The sequence below is a fragment of the Cetorhinus maximus genome, chromosome 13 (assembly GCF_964194155.1).
Source record: "Cetorhinus maximus chromosome 13, sCetMax3.hap1.1, whole genome shotgun sequence".
Classification (NCBI taxonomy): Eukaryota; Metazoa; Chordata; class Chondrichthyes; order Lamniformes; family Cetorhinidae; genus Cetorhinus; species Cetorhinus maximus.
Window position 1 is genome coordinate 46,529,363 of NC_135891.1, and position 13,436 is coordinate 46,542,798.

Sequence of the window (13,436 nt, forward strand, 5' to 3'; positions counted from 1 at the left end):
ATACCAATAATGGTAATTTCATTATGCATTCAATGTGACAATAATATTAAGTTTGAGTATGCTTCACCATTTTTCTTTCTGGTGCAGGGCATGCCGGCATGTAATGCATGAGTGGTTGGATACTTCATTGCACAGGAATTGAGTGGACTTTGGGTGAAAATGAAAGGGCCATTTCATATGTCCAGGATGGAGGCAGCAGCCCTGGCATGAGGTGGAAGCAGATCTTTGGCAGCCTAGCTGAAGGAGTGTTGGATCAAGGCGTCCCTGGTGTCCCTGCATCCATGGAGGTTACAGAGGTCTGACTCCATGCCTCAGCAATCTTCTCACCAAGCTCCTCTTTGGACTCACCACTGGATTCATCCTCTGTTGTCTGTGCAGCTGTGTCAAGATCTTCTTCCTCCATTGAGTCCCTCCTTGAGAGTTCCAGATTGTGGAGAGCGCAGCATGCAACCGCTATCAGTGACACCCACTCTGGGGGGTGTTGGAGTGCACCCCCTGAATGTCCAGGCATCGGAAGCACATCTTGAGACGACCTATGGTCCTCTCTACCACAGCACTTGTGGAGGCATGACTCCTATTGTAACGCTGCTCTGCCTCTGTTCTTGGGTGGTGGAGAGGCAACATTTCTGAGAGATCGGATATATAATTATTTGGACAGCCAAGGGCTGATTAAGGATAGTCAGCATGGCTTTGTGCGTGGTAGGTCGTGTTTAACGAACCTTGTAGAGTTTTTTGAGGAGGTTACCAAGAAAGTAGATGAAGGAAAGGCTGTGGATGTTGTCTACATGGACTTTAGTAAGGCCTTTGACAAGGTCCCACATGGGAGGTTAGTTCAGAAGGTTCAGACACTTGGTATCCATGGAGAGGTTGTAAACTGGATTCAAAATTGGCTGTGTGGGAGAAGTCAGATAGTGGTAGTGGATGATTGCTTCTCAGACTGGAGGTCTGTGACTAGTGGTGTGCCTCAGGGATCTGTACTGGGACCATTGTTGTTTGTTGTCTATATCAATGATTTGGATGATAATGTGGTGAATTGGATCAGCAAGTTTGCTGATGACACTAAGATTGGAGGCGTTGTGGACAGCGAGGAAGGCTTTCAAAGCTTGCAGAGAGATCTGGACCAATTGGAAAAATGGGCCAGAAAATGGCAGATGGAATTTAATGCGGAAAAGTGTGAGGTGTTACATTTTGGAAGGTCAAACCAAGGTAGGACATACACAGTAAATGGTAGGGCACTGAGGAGTGCGGATGAACAAAGGGATCTGGGAGTTCAGATACATAATTCCCTGAAAGTGGCGTCACAGGTAGACAAGGTTGTAAAGAAAGCTTTTGGCATACTGGCCTTCATAAATCAAAGTATTGAATATAGGAGTTGGGATGTTATGGTGAGGTTGTATAAGACATTGGTGAGGCCAACTTTGGAGTATTGTGTGCAGTTCTGGTCGCCTAACTACAGGAAGGATATCAGTAAGATTGAGAGAGTGCAGAGAAGATTTACTAGGATGTTGCCGGGTCTTAAGGAGTTGAGTTACAGGGAAAGATTAAACAGGTTAGGACTTTATTCCTTGGAGCGTAGAAGAATGAGGGGAGATTTGATAGAAGTTTACAAAATTGTGAGGGGTATAGACAGAGTAGATGCGAGTAGGCTCTTTCCACTTAGATTAGGAGAAATAAATACGAGAGGACATGGCTTTAGGGTGAAAGGGGAAAGGTTTAGGGGGAACATTAGGGGGAACTTCTTCACTCAGAGAGTGTTGAGAGTGTGGAACGAGCTACCATCTGACGTGGTAAATGCGGGCTCACTCTTAAGTTTTAAGAAAAAATTAGATAGATACATGGATGGAAGAGGTCTGGAGGGTTATGGACTAGGTACAGGTCAATGGGACTAGTGGAATAATATTTCGGCACAGACTAGAAGGGCCGAATGGCTTGTTTTCTGTGCTGTAGTGTTCTATGGTTCTATAAGCCACCTTTTCAATGGATAGCCCTTATCATCCAGAAGCCATCCAACCAATCAGGCTGGAGCGCTGAAGAGCCTCGGCACCTGGGAGTCTCTCAGGATGTAAGCGTCGTGGGAGCTGCCTGGGTACCTTGCACAAACTTGCAGAATCAGCATCCTGTGATCACACACTATTTGCACGTTCATGGAGTGGAAGCCCTTCCAATTGACGAAGGCACCCGGGTGACCCGCTGAAGTCTTGATGACCACATATGTGCAGTCAAAAGCATCCTGGATGCAGAGGAACCCAGCAATCGCTGCAAAGCCTCTGGCTCACTTAGCCTGGCTGGCCTCGTCCGTATGGTAAAGAATAAAGGTCAGTACCTGCCTGAACAGAGCTTCTGTCACCAGCATCACGCAACTGTGTACAGCTGATCAGGAGACTCCACACAGATCCCCCGCTGACCCCTGGAAAGGGCCGGAGGCATAGAGGTTGAGGGCCACTGTGACTTTCAGAGCCGCTGGCATGGGGTGTCCACCCACACCGTTGTAGCCAATCTCAGGCCCAATCATCTGACAAATGGAGGTCATGGTCTCCCTTGAGACGTGGAGGGTTCTTCAGCATTGCACCTCAGCCATATTAAGGTAGCTGCATCGCCGCCTGTAAACCCTGGCAGCAGGATAGTGACGTCTCCAAGTGTCTGACACATATAGGAGAACAGGGATCACTGCTGCCCGGTAAACCATAACCTCAGTCTTGGGTTTAAGATCCTGCTCCTCAAATACTCTTTTCCTCAGTCAGCACGGGTTTTAAAAAAAAAAACTCATTCATGGGATGCGGGCATCGCTGGCTAAGCCAGCAATTATTGCCCATTCTTAATTGCCCTTGAGAAGGTGGTGGTGAGCTGCCTTCTTGAACTGCTGCAGTCCCTGTGGTGTAGGTACACCCACAGTGCTGTTAGGAAGGGAGTTCCAGGGTTTTGACCCAGCAACAGTGAAGGAATGGCAATATATTTCCAAGTCAGGATGGTGAGTGACTTGGAGGGGAACTTCCAGGTGGTGGTGTTCCCATCTGTCTGCTGCCCTTGCTCTTCTAGGTGGTAGTGGTTGTGGATTTGGGAGGTGCCGCCTAAGGAACCTTGGTGAGTTCCTGCAATGCATCTTGTAGATGGTACACATTGTTGCCACTGTGCGTCTGTGGTGAAGGGAGTGAATGTTTGTGGATGTGGTGCCAAAAAGCGAGTTGCTTTGCCCTGGATGGTGTCAAGCTTCTTGAGTGTTGTTGGAGCTGCACTCACCCAGGCAAGTGGAGGCTATTCCATCACACTCCTGACTTGTGCCATGTAGATGCTGGACAGCTTTGGATGGTTAGGAGGTGTGCTACTCGCTGCAGGGTTCCTAGCCTCTTGTAGCCACAGTATTTATATGACTGGTCTAGTTCAGTTTCTGGTCAATAGGAACCCACCCCCCCCCCCCGCCCCCACCGGCCCAGGATGTGGATAATGGGGGATTCAGTGATGGTAATGCCATTGAATGTCAAGGGGAGATGGTTGGATTCTCTTTTGTTGGAGATGGTCATTGCCTGGCACTTGTGTGGCATGAATGTTACTTTCCACTTGTCAGCCCAAGCCTGGATATTGTCCAGGTCTTGCCGCATTTGGACACGGACTGCTTAAGCATCCAAGGAGTCGCGAATGGTGTTGAACATTGTGTAATCATCAGCGAACATCCCCACTTCTGACCTTTTGATGGAAGGAAGCTCATTGATGAAGCAGCTGAAAATAGTTAGGCCGAGGACACTACCCCGAGGAATTCCTGCAGTGATGCCCTGGAACTGAGATGATTGACCTCCAACAAACACAACTATCTTCCTTTGTGCTAGGTATGACTCCAGTCAGTGGAGTGTTTGCCCCCTGATTCCCATTGACTCTAGTTTTGCTAGGGCTCCTTGATGTTCACTTCGTCAAATGCTGCCTTGATGTCAAAGGCAGTCACTCTCACCTCATCTCACTATGTCAGTACAGAAATGTCAAATGCTTTGATCGCCAAAAGAAATGTCATATTGCAACTACTTGATGACTGAAAGCCAAAGCAGGAAAGAGAAATTATCCCAGTGGTAATGGAAAACAGTGACATCACAAGGGTGAAGTTCACAATGTTGAAATGAATCCAGAGTGCATAAGCTCGGGCTGTACAGCATTTATGCCACCAGCAATCACTCAAATTACAGAGAATTTTGTACAAAGGCATTAGTTAATCAACAGTTAATCAACATGTGCATTGACACAGCTGCAGATTGCTCCATTATGAGTAGGGACACTTTTGAGAGCAAATTCAGTGATATACATCTAACTGAGAGCACAGTTCAGTTGAAAACCTACGCTGGTGAGATTTTGGAAATGTGTGGATAAATGGAGTGCAATGTCCAACATAATTAAGGACAAATCCTTCAAGTTACCCATTGTTGTAGCAAAATATGTCTCAAACCAATGGTAATGGCAAAGACTGGCTTTGTAAGTTGAACTTAGACTGGAAGCACATTTTCCAAGCTGAGATGACCAAGAAGCCTCATCAGATTTTGAATAGTTCCAGCAACATTTGAGGACAGCAATGAAGGAAGGCATAATCAGTTTGAAAACGCATATCTGTATCAGGCTTGATGCAAAACCAGTATATTCCAAGGCTGGGCCAGTTCCTTATGCTCTCAAAACCAAGATTAAAGAGGAGCTAAAGAAATTAGAGCGAGAATGGTTTGTAAGGGAAAACTGATCACAGTGATTGGGCAACCCCAATTATAGTAGTGCCCAAGTAAGACAAAACCATAAGACTATGTGGGGACTACAAAGTCACAATCAACCAGGTGTTGGATGAACAACAGTATCTGTTACTAACCTCTCAAGATTTGTCTGTGGAGTGAGTGGGATTCAAGCTGTTCATGAAGTTGGATTTATGCACAGCTTGACATGTTTGAGAGAGTCAGCAGCAGTACATATTATATTCCTACACAAAACTGCCCTCTGGTGTAAAGTCTTCTCCAAAAAGTCTTCCATGCTACAATGGATAAAATTTTACAAGGAGTGCTGCATTGTTTTTGTAATGAGGATGATGTGTTCATCACAACTGCAAAGGGGAAGTGTTGAATAAAGTATTATAAAGTCTCACTGATCACAATGTGAAGTTGAAAAGGAGCAAATGTGCTTTTGTGCAATCTGAGGTTGTATATCTTGGTCTAACATCAATTAAAAGGGGCTACAACCAATGAAAGAGAAGATAGACACTATAGTCAATGCCTCAAAGCCAAAAGATGTGTCTGAGCTTAGATGATTTCTAGGTATGGTTCAATACTACTCAGGACCTCTGCCTGAGCTTGCAACAGTGCTAGCTCTGCTACAAGTTGTGAAAGAAAGATGTGAAATGGGTGTGGTCAAAAGCACAAATGCTTGTTTTGCATACAAGAGAAGCTTGACCAGTGATGCACTATTTATTCATTATGACACAAATTGTGATCTGAAGGTAGCATTTAATGCTTCAAACTATGGATTTGGAGCAATGATCAGTCATGCCATGGATGCTGATCAAGAAAAGTCCATAGCATTTGCATCATGCATACTGACCAAGAGTGATACAACTACATGCAAATAGAAAAGGAAGCGCTTGGATCAAAAGGTTTCACTAGTTTTTGTTGGGCAGAAACTTCATGCAAGGAACAAATCATAAACCCCTGTAGCCATTCTAGTACCAAAGTTTGCAATATAAATGATGATAGTGTCAAGGATGCAGCAGTGGACTGCACTTCTCCCACAGTATGTCTATAACATTGCAGTTTGAAAGAGAATGATATCATTGATGCAGCGTTGTGGTTGCCGCATGAGGAGTCAGAAGTAGACAGTGATGTCAAGACAGTAGACTCTTCACTCTAGGGGTAGTAGGTGATTTTCCAATTACAACATTTGAAACTGCAGTCAAATTCTGTCCATCCATTCAATGTCTGTTCTTGGAATCTTTCCAAAACTGTGGGCGGAATTTTATGCTGGCTGGGTTTTGCCGTCCTTCCAAAGTCAATGGACATTTGAACGGCTCTCCACATTTAACAGACCCATCCTCGCTGCCTTGGGACTGTAAAATTCTGCCCTGAGTCTTTCTGAGTTCCTGCTGCAATTTCAAATGTTGTGATGGAAAGTCACCGACCATTGCTTCTATTGTATATAGATAAGGAACTGTTCCACAGATGTTGCAATGAGTTGTCATGTGAGCAGGGCTGCATTAAGTGGTGTTGCAGTGTGGTGATACCTAGTTCTTTGTGAGACAGGATTCTAGCAGAACTCCATATCAAACACACAGGAATGGTCAGTCTGAAATTCACAGTGAGCTGTTTTGTTTATTGGCCTGGAATCATTGGTTAGTTAGCAAATGTACTATCTGCCAAAATTGTAGAAGCAAGCCACCAAAAACTCCTTTACAGTCATAGCCCACTTGACCATTTCAAAGAGTTCATGTTGATTTTTGTGAAATGGGAAATGACAATTTTTGGATCCAAATAAAGCACATGGGCCAAAACACCAAAAATGAATGACAAGTTATAGTCTATTTTTGCTTCTGGTGGTTCACCAGAGGAAATTGACTCAGGTAATGGCCTTCGATTTTGTTCTCTTCCTTTCCAAAATTTTACAAAGCCAAACCCTCACTTAATTATTAAATATACTCTCACTTCTCCTTACCATCTGACATCAAATAGCACGGCTGAAGGATCTGTTAGGATAGTTAAAGAAACATTTGAAACGAGTGCTCATGGGCATTTAAATTTCAGTATGAAGCAGCAATTGGCTAATTTCCTGCTGAAGTATAGAACAACCACACACTCCATTACAGGGTATACACCTGCTGAGCTTTTGACAAGGAGACGGTTAAGAACAACTTTGAGTCCAGCTCTCCCAAACTTGACTGTTAACGTTGAACACAAACAAAAGGGAATGCAGTTTCAGGTGAAATAAGCATGTTTGTATTTTGAACCCCCTCTTACAAGTCACACATATGGGGTGTGGGAAATGTAGTAGAAGTATATAGAACCAAAAGCTACTTGGTTGAAATTAATGGGAAAATGAGAAATGTTCATGTAGAAAAACATACAATGTGGCAAAGATCAGTGGTAAGCCAGAGGATTGGAAAAGTTTTAAAAACCAACAAAAGATGACCAAAAAAACAATAAAGAGGGAGAAAATAAGCTTTGAGGGTAAACTAGCAGGCAACATAAAAACGGTCAGTAAGAGCTCCTTTAAATATATAAAAAGGAAGAGAGAGGCCAAAATGAACATAGGCCCCTTAGAGAATGAGGCTGGGGAAATAATAATGGGGAACCAGGAAATGGCAGAGGAGATAAATAAATACTTTGCATCAGCCTTCACGGTAGAAGAAACTAATAGCATTCCAAAACTACTAAATAATCAAATGCAGAAGTGCGGGGGGAGGAAATTAATACAATAACTATCAGAGAACATGTACTAGGGAAACTAATGGGGCTAAAGGCCGATATGTCACCTGGACCTGATGGGTTGCATCCTAGGATATTAAAGGAAGTAGCTACAGAGATAGTGGATATATTGGTAGTAATCTTCCAAGAATCCTTAGATTCTGAAAAAGTCCCAGAGGATTGGAAAACTGCCAAAGTAACACCCTTATTCAAAAAAGGAGGGAGACAAAAACAGGAAATTATAGGTCAGTTAACTTAACATCCATCATTGGGAAAATGTTAGAGTCTATTATAAAGGATGTAATAGCAAAGCACTTAGAAATACATAATATAATCAAGCAGAGTTAGCATGTCTTCATGAAGGGGAAATCATGCCTGAAAAATTTATTAGAATTCTTTGAGGAGTTAACAAGCAGGATAGATAAAGGGGAACCTGTAGATGTAATATATTTGGGATCTCCAAAAGGCGTTCGATAAGATACTGCACATGAGGCTACTTAATAGTATAAGAGCCCATGATGTTGGGGGTAGTTTATTAGCATGGATAGAGGATTGGCTAACTCATAGAAGACAGAGAGTTGGGATAAGGGAGGTGGGGCATTTTCAGGATAGCAACCTGTAACTAGTGGAATACCACAGGGATCAGTGCTGGGGCCACAGTTATTTACAATATATATTAATGACTTGGATGAGGGAAATGAATGTACTATTGCCAAGTTTGCAGATGACACAAAAATAGGTGAGAAGGCAGGCAGTGAGGATGACACAAAGAGTCTACAGAGGGATAAAGACAGGTTAAGTGAGTGGGCAAAAACTTGGCAGATGTAATATAATGTGGGAAAATGTGAGGTTATGCACTTTGGCAGGAAGAATTGAGGAATTGAATATTATTTAAATGGAGAAAGATTGCAGAAAGCTGCAGCACCGAGGATTTTGGGGGTCCTTGTGCATGAACCATGAAAAGCTAACATACAAATTCAGCAAGTAATATGGAAGGCAAATGGAATGTTAGCTTTTATTTCAAAGGGAATAGAGTATAAAAATAGGGAAGTCTTGCTAAAACTATACAAGGCACTAGTTAGACCACACCTTGAATACTATGAACAATTTTGGACCACTTATATAAGGAAAGATATGCTGGCATTGGAGGCAGTCCAGAGAAGGTTCATTAGGTTGATCCCGGTATGGAGGGATTTTCTTATGAGGAGAGGTTGAGTAAGTTGGGCCTGTACTCATTGGAGTTTAGAAGAATGAGAGGCGGCCCTATTGAAACATATAACATTCTTAGGGGGCTTGAAAGGTTAGATGCTGAGAGGTTGTTTCCCCTTGTGGGAGAGTCTAGGACCAGAAGGTATAATCTCAGAGTAAGGGGTCACCCATTTGAGACAGAGATGAGGAGGAATTTCTTCTCTCAGAGGGTAGTGAATCTGTGGAATTCCTTACTGCAGCGGGCTATAGAGGCTGGGTCATTAATTATATTCGAGGCTGAGGTAGACAGATTTTTAATCAGTAAGGGAATCAAGGGTTATGGGGAAAAGGCAGGAAAGCGGGGTTGAGGATTATCAGATCAGCCATGATCTCACTGAACAGACACAATGGGCTGAATGGCCTACTTCTGCTCCTACGTCTTATGGTTTTATGGTCTTACATAATCTTGGCAAGGGATGAACCAAAACATGATCCACTTGATCATGAGATTATACCAGAGTTTGAACCAGTTCAGGCTTCAGTGCCTGAAGTACCAATTTCTGAAATAGAAACAGGATTGTCTTAGAGTACTGAACTGAAACTAAATAGTCTAAAACATAACTCTGCCCCAAAACCTAGAAAATCAGGAAAGCTTCATAAACTAGTTGCTAAACTTGATTTGTAGACCTTGTTCAGAGCAAAAAAAAGGCCAGTTATAATTACGCCGTGTGTTCATGCCTACAGAGATTACAAAACATTACATATGTAAGATGCATGATTTCAAGGAATAAGGAATTGGTTTTATACAGAACATATAGCCTTACAGATATGTATAAAGAAAAGCATATCAAAAATACTTTTCTTTCAGAAAGGGGAAGCAGTATAATGTATTCATACATTATGTTAATGTGATATGATATTTGAGCATGCACAGTACATGATGTTGCAATAAACATACTCTTGTGAACTGGCTATATGGGTCAGTCTTCTTTTCTGCCATGCAATATGCCACAGCCACCATGTGATGTTTCTAAATAATTGATATGGTTTCATCATAAAGTTAAAATTATTTAAATAATGAAATAAAACCTCAACATGATTGAAATAAATGCTCTCTGCGCCCTTACGAGACCTTGTTTCTGAAATATTGAACATTAATTTTACTGAAATCAGTAGTAGAAGTTTCATGTGAATTCCACCCCTTTGACTGTGAAATCATGCTGAGTTAAAGCTGCCATGTAGTTTCCTGCTGGTTTCCAGTTTATGCACTGGGCTCAAGGCCCATCAGAGCAGCCTCACAAGGCATTTAAAAGCTTCAATGGTCTTACATGTATTCCAAAAATGTTCTTGGATAAATATTTCATTTTGAGTTGGTTGCTCTGATATTTAATTAGATTAGGATTCCATGCGCTGTGAACAAAATAACTATCAAAATAAGTTTTTTAAAAATCTTGTGTTAGTAAGAGTCTCACAATTAAGGGATGAAGTACAGTATTATGCTATTAGTTTGCAGCACCCCACGGGTTACTGTGTAGTGAATGTAATGTCTCGTTCTCAGCATTGAAAAGCTTTACAAGTAGTGTTATTGAAGTTTTTCTCTTTTATTATGGTTGCTCGGGTGATTAATCACTAAGGAGCCAATGCTGCAAGGAGGCTTTCAGTTCCTGAGTTATTTGATTTTCTCCTTTTGTTTGAGTGATTCGGGCTTTCAAAGAATTCTTCCCGCATCCACCATAAATAAGACCATTAAGGCCACACAAAGAAAATGCTACAGTTCTCATGCACTAGTTATTCCTCGATCAGAGAGCTTGAAGCTTTTAGCTTCTACAAATCTGAGCAAACATTTCTATGTCATTATTTCAAATTAAAATAAAAGAGCAAGTTCCCAAATAATGAGCTTTGTTGCAATATTCCATGATTCTGAGAACGAGTTTTAAAATAGATTTCTTTCAAAGTGACCAACAAAAAGGCAGAAGCTGCAGTTCTTCTACAATGGTGCCAGTATTATGATTTTTAGCATTCTTTATGGCACATGATAAACTCTCAGGAAGCATGTAGGATACATATGTTACCCACATCACTTCCATTTTAAGACTGGCATTTAAACCTAGATCTCCTTGCTAACAGTCTGCTCCCTAAAGCTTATTTGTATTGGTCTTTAGCTGCTGACACCCATAACCATGGTACCACAGAATCAACAGTAATGTCAACTCCTTCCTCTCCTCTCCACCTACCCTTTCTTCCTGTCTCTCTATTTCCCCTCTCTCTTCACCCACTTCTTCCTCTACTCTTTTCCATTGCCCATGTTGCTGCCTTCCTTCTTCCTCAAATAGGCCCACTTATGTCCTGCTTGACCTAAATACTTACACGGTTGTAATCCTTCATGGCATATTGAAGTCAATGGGGTTGGGTGTAAGATGGGCTACTGAAGACCAATTTCATCCCCTGTGATTTTAAATTTGATGCAGAATCATGCAGCTTAGCTGCAGAATAAACAGTTTGTATTATGTGGTATAACACTCCTTTCCATGTAAAACGACATGTCACACAATTTTGTGTGGACCAAAGGCACAGTAGTTACACTAATATATGTTTATTGGCACATCTCCAACAGCATTATCCATAGAGTTGAAGGTAATGCTAAATACTATTGCTAGGGACACTGATTTATCAGTATTGGGCTATCTGTATTTTTGGGAGAAATGTGAAGGGACCCAATGATATGGGAGTATTTGGGATATGAGGTTTCAAGGTCTAGCAGTGTTTTTAAGATCCCAGGGTGTAAAAGCACAGAGATGTGGGCTTGAGAACATTGTCCTAAGAACTTGGATCACAAAGAGACAGGATCTATGATCTATGAGTATTGGGAGAAAAAGATCCCAGGGTATGGGAGCTTTTGGAGTGGTCTTGGAATGTGGGAGCACTGGCAATGTAATCTAGGAGTTTGTGAACACTTTGCAGGTATCCTGGTATATGAAAATGGAGGAAGAACACCAATGGAGGGACTCTTTAAGGCCTAGCAGCTCTGTGAATTGGTTCCAATCCATCCACTGACATACAAACCTCCTTTCTTTCATCCCTTTCTCTCCCCCAATCATTGCCAACAGTCAGCCTCATCCCTGTTCTGTTCCGTGCCATAAGGCTTTCTCTCTCCCTTACTGTTATCACCTATAGATTCCCACATTAAAGAATTTAGTTAATCTTAATGAGTTTGCCAACTTACACAATCTTTAAGACAAACATAAATTTCTTTAAATAACAAAGCTTATATCATAATACATACAAAGTTCATCATTATACGGTTTATTAGTTTTTACGTTAAAAATAATACTCAGAAACCCTAAAAATTAGTTCAGAGGAGAAATTTTTTTGATAACATTTAACTAAAAACCGAATTTTTGACTAAAATGAAGGAGGAAGCTTACAAATGCCAATCAAGTAATGCATTAGTTCAATTATCTTCCATCTGTATTTAATTCAAATGGACAAAAAACAAACTGAAAACTTCTTTAGCTTTCTTCTTGTCAATAACGAAGCTGTTGGTACTGACAGAACACAAGAATTGCCCAAGTGAGCAGTTTACAATAGAACAGGAGTGTTAATATTTTAAATGAGCCAGCCTTGAGCTTTGAGAATTCAATCTCCAGTTTGTTTCAAAGTGTTTTGGAAAAAAAAACAAAGAAACTCTTAAATCCTCGCAGGATGAGGACTTAGGACTCAGAAACCAACTGATAAATGCTGGGAAACTCTGAAAACTATACATGATCAGAATGCTTGGATGTGGTATGGGAAACCTTTTCAATTCCACAAGGAAAAAACATCTAGCTGTAGCTCTGGCTTTTGAGGCATTGAAATAAAAACTTTAAGGAAGGAAAGATATGAAAGAAAAATCAATGGTAAATGTACCATTATTGTGAAATGTGAATTTTTTGAAACATTATTTCATTGAAAATCTTTTTAGTTACAATTTTAGTTACTTGCTTTGTTTTTCATTCATACATCCTGCTCTCTTCTGTTCAAAGTTACTGCTGCTTTACTAGCAGCCAATCAACAAAGTGTGATGATGAAATGTTGACTTATTGTTTGTCTTTGTACAAAGTTATTCAACTTTGCTGTTGTTATTTAAAGATAATCACACAGGAATTAATGGTAATGTGGACAGTAAATGAGTGCTATTGTGTCTGCCTTACATTCTGTCACATCACACTTTTTTTTTATACAGTAAATGTGATTTTTGTGTTTTGCTACCCTATTCACACCTAAAAATTGGACAGTAACAAGAGCAGAAACACATGAAGGAATAAAAGCAAAATACTGCGGATGCTGGAAATCTGAAACAAAAACAAAAATTGCTGGAAAAACTCAGCAAGTCTGACAGCATCTGTGGAGAGAAAGACAGAGTCAACATTTTGAGTCCATACGACTCTTCTTCAGAGCTAAAAAGAAGTAAAAATGTGGTGAAATATATACTGTTTAAGGGGGGTGGGACAGGTGAAGCTGGAAAGAAGGCCAGTGATAGTTGGAGGCAAAGGAGAGATTGCAAAAGATGTCATAAACAAAAGGTCGAAGCGGTGTTGATGGTGGTGATATTAGCTTAAGGAAGTGCTAATGGGAACATTAAAAGTAGAAAGCAGAATGAGCAGGTGACAGATGGCCTTAGTGGGGGTGTGGTGGGGTGGGGGGGACAGTGTGGGGAAAAAAAGATCAAAATAGACTAAAAAGTGGGGATAAAACAATGAATGGAAATAAATTTTAAAAATAATAATAATAAAAATAGGTGGGGAAAATATATATATATATATAAAAATTAAAAAATAAATATTTGAAAAAAGGGGATCAAAA

General features: G+C 41.1%; 1 long non-coding RNA gene across 1 annotated transcript in view; it reads right to left on the reverse strand.

Moving 5' to 3' along the window:
• The window catches only part of LOC144689190 (uncharacterized), a 73,389-nt gene that overhangs the window by 9,740 nt on the left and 50,213 nt on the right, over window positions 1-13,436 (reverse strand). The window contains exon 2 of the long non-coding RNA XR_013578591.1: window positions 9,110-9,154. This is a non-coding gene — a long non-coding RNA (uncharacterized LOC144689190). The remainder of the gene's footprint in view (window positions 1-9,109; window positions 9,155-13,436) is intronic.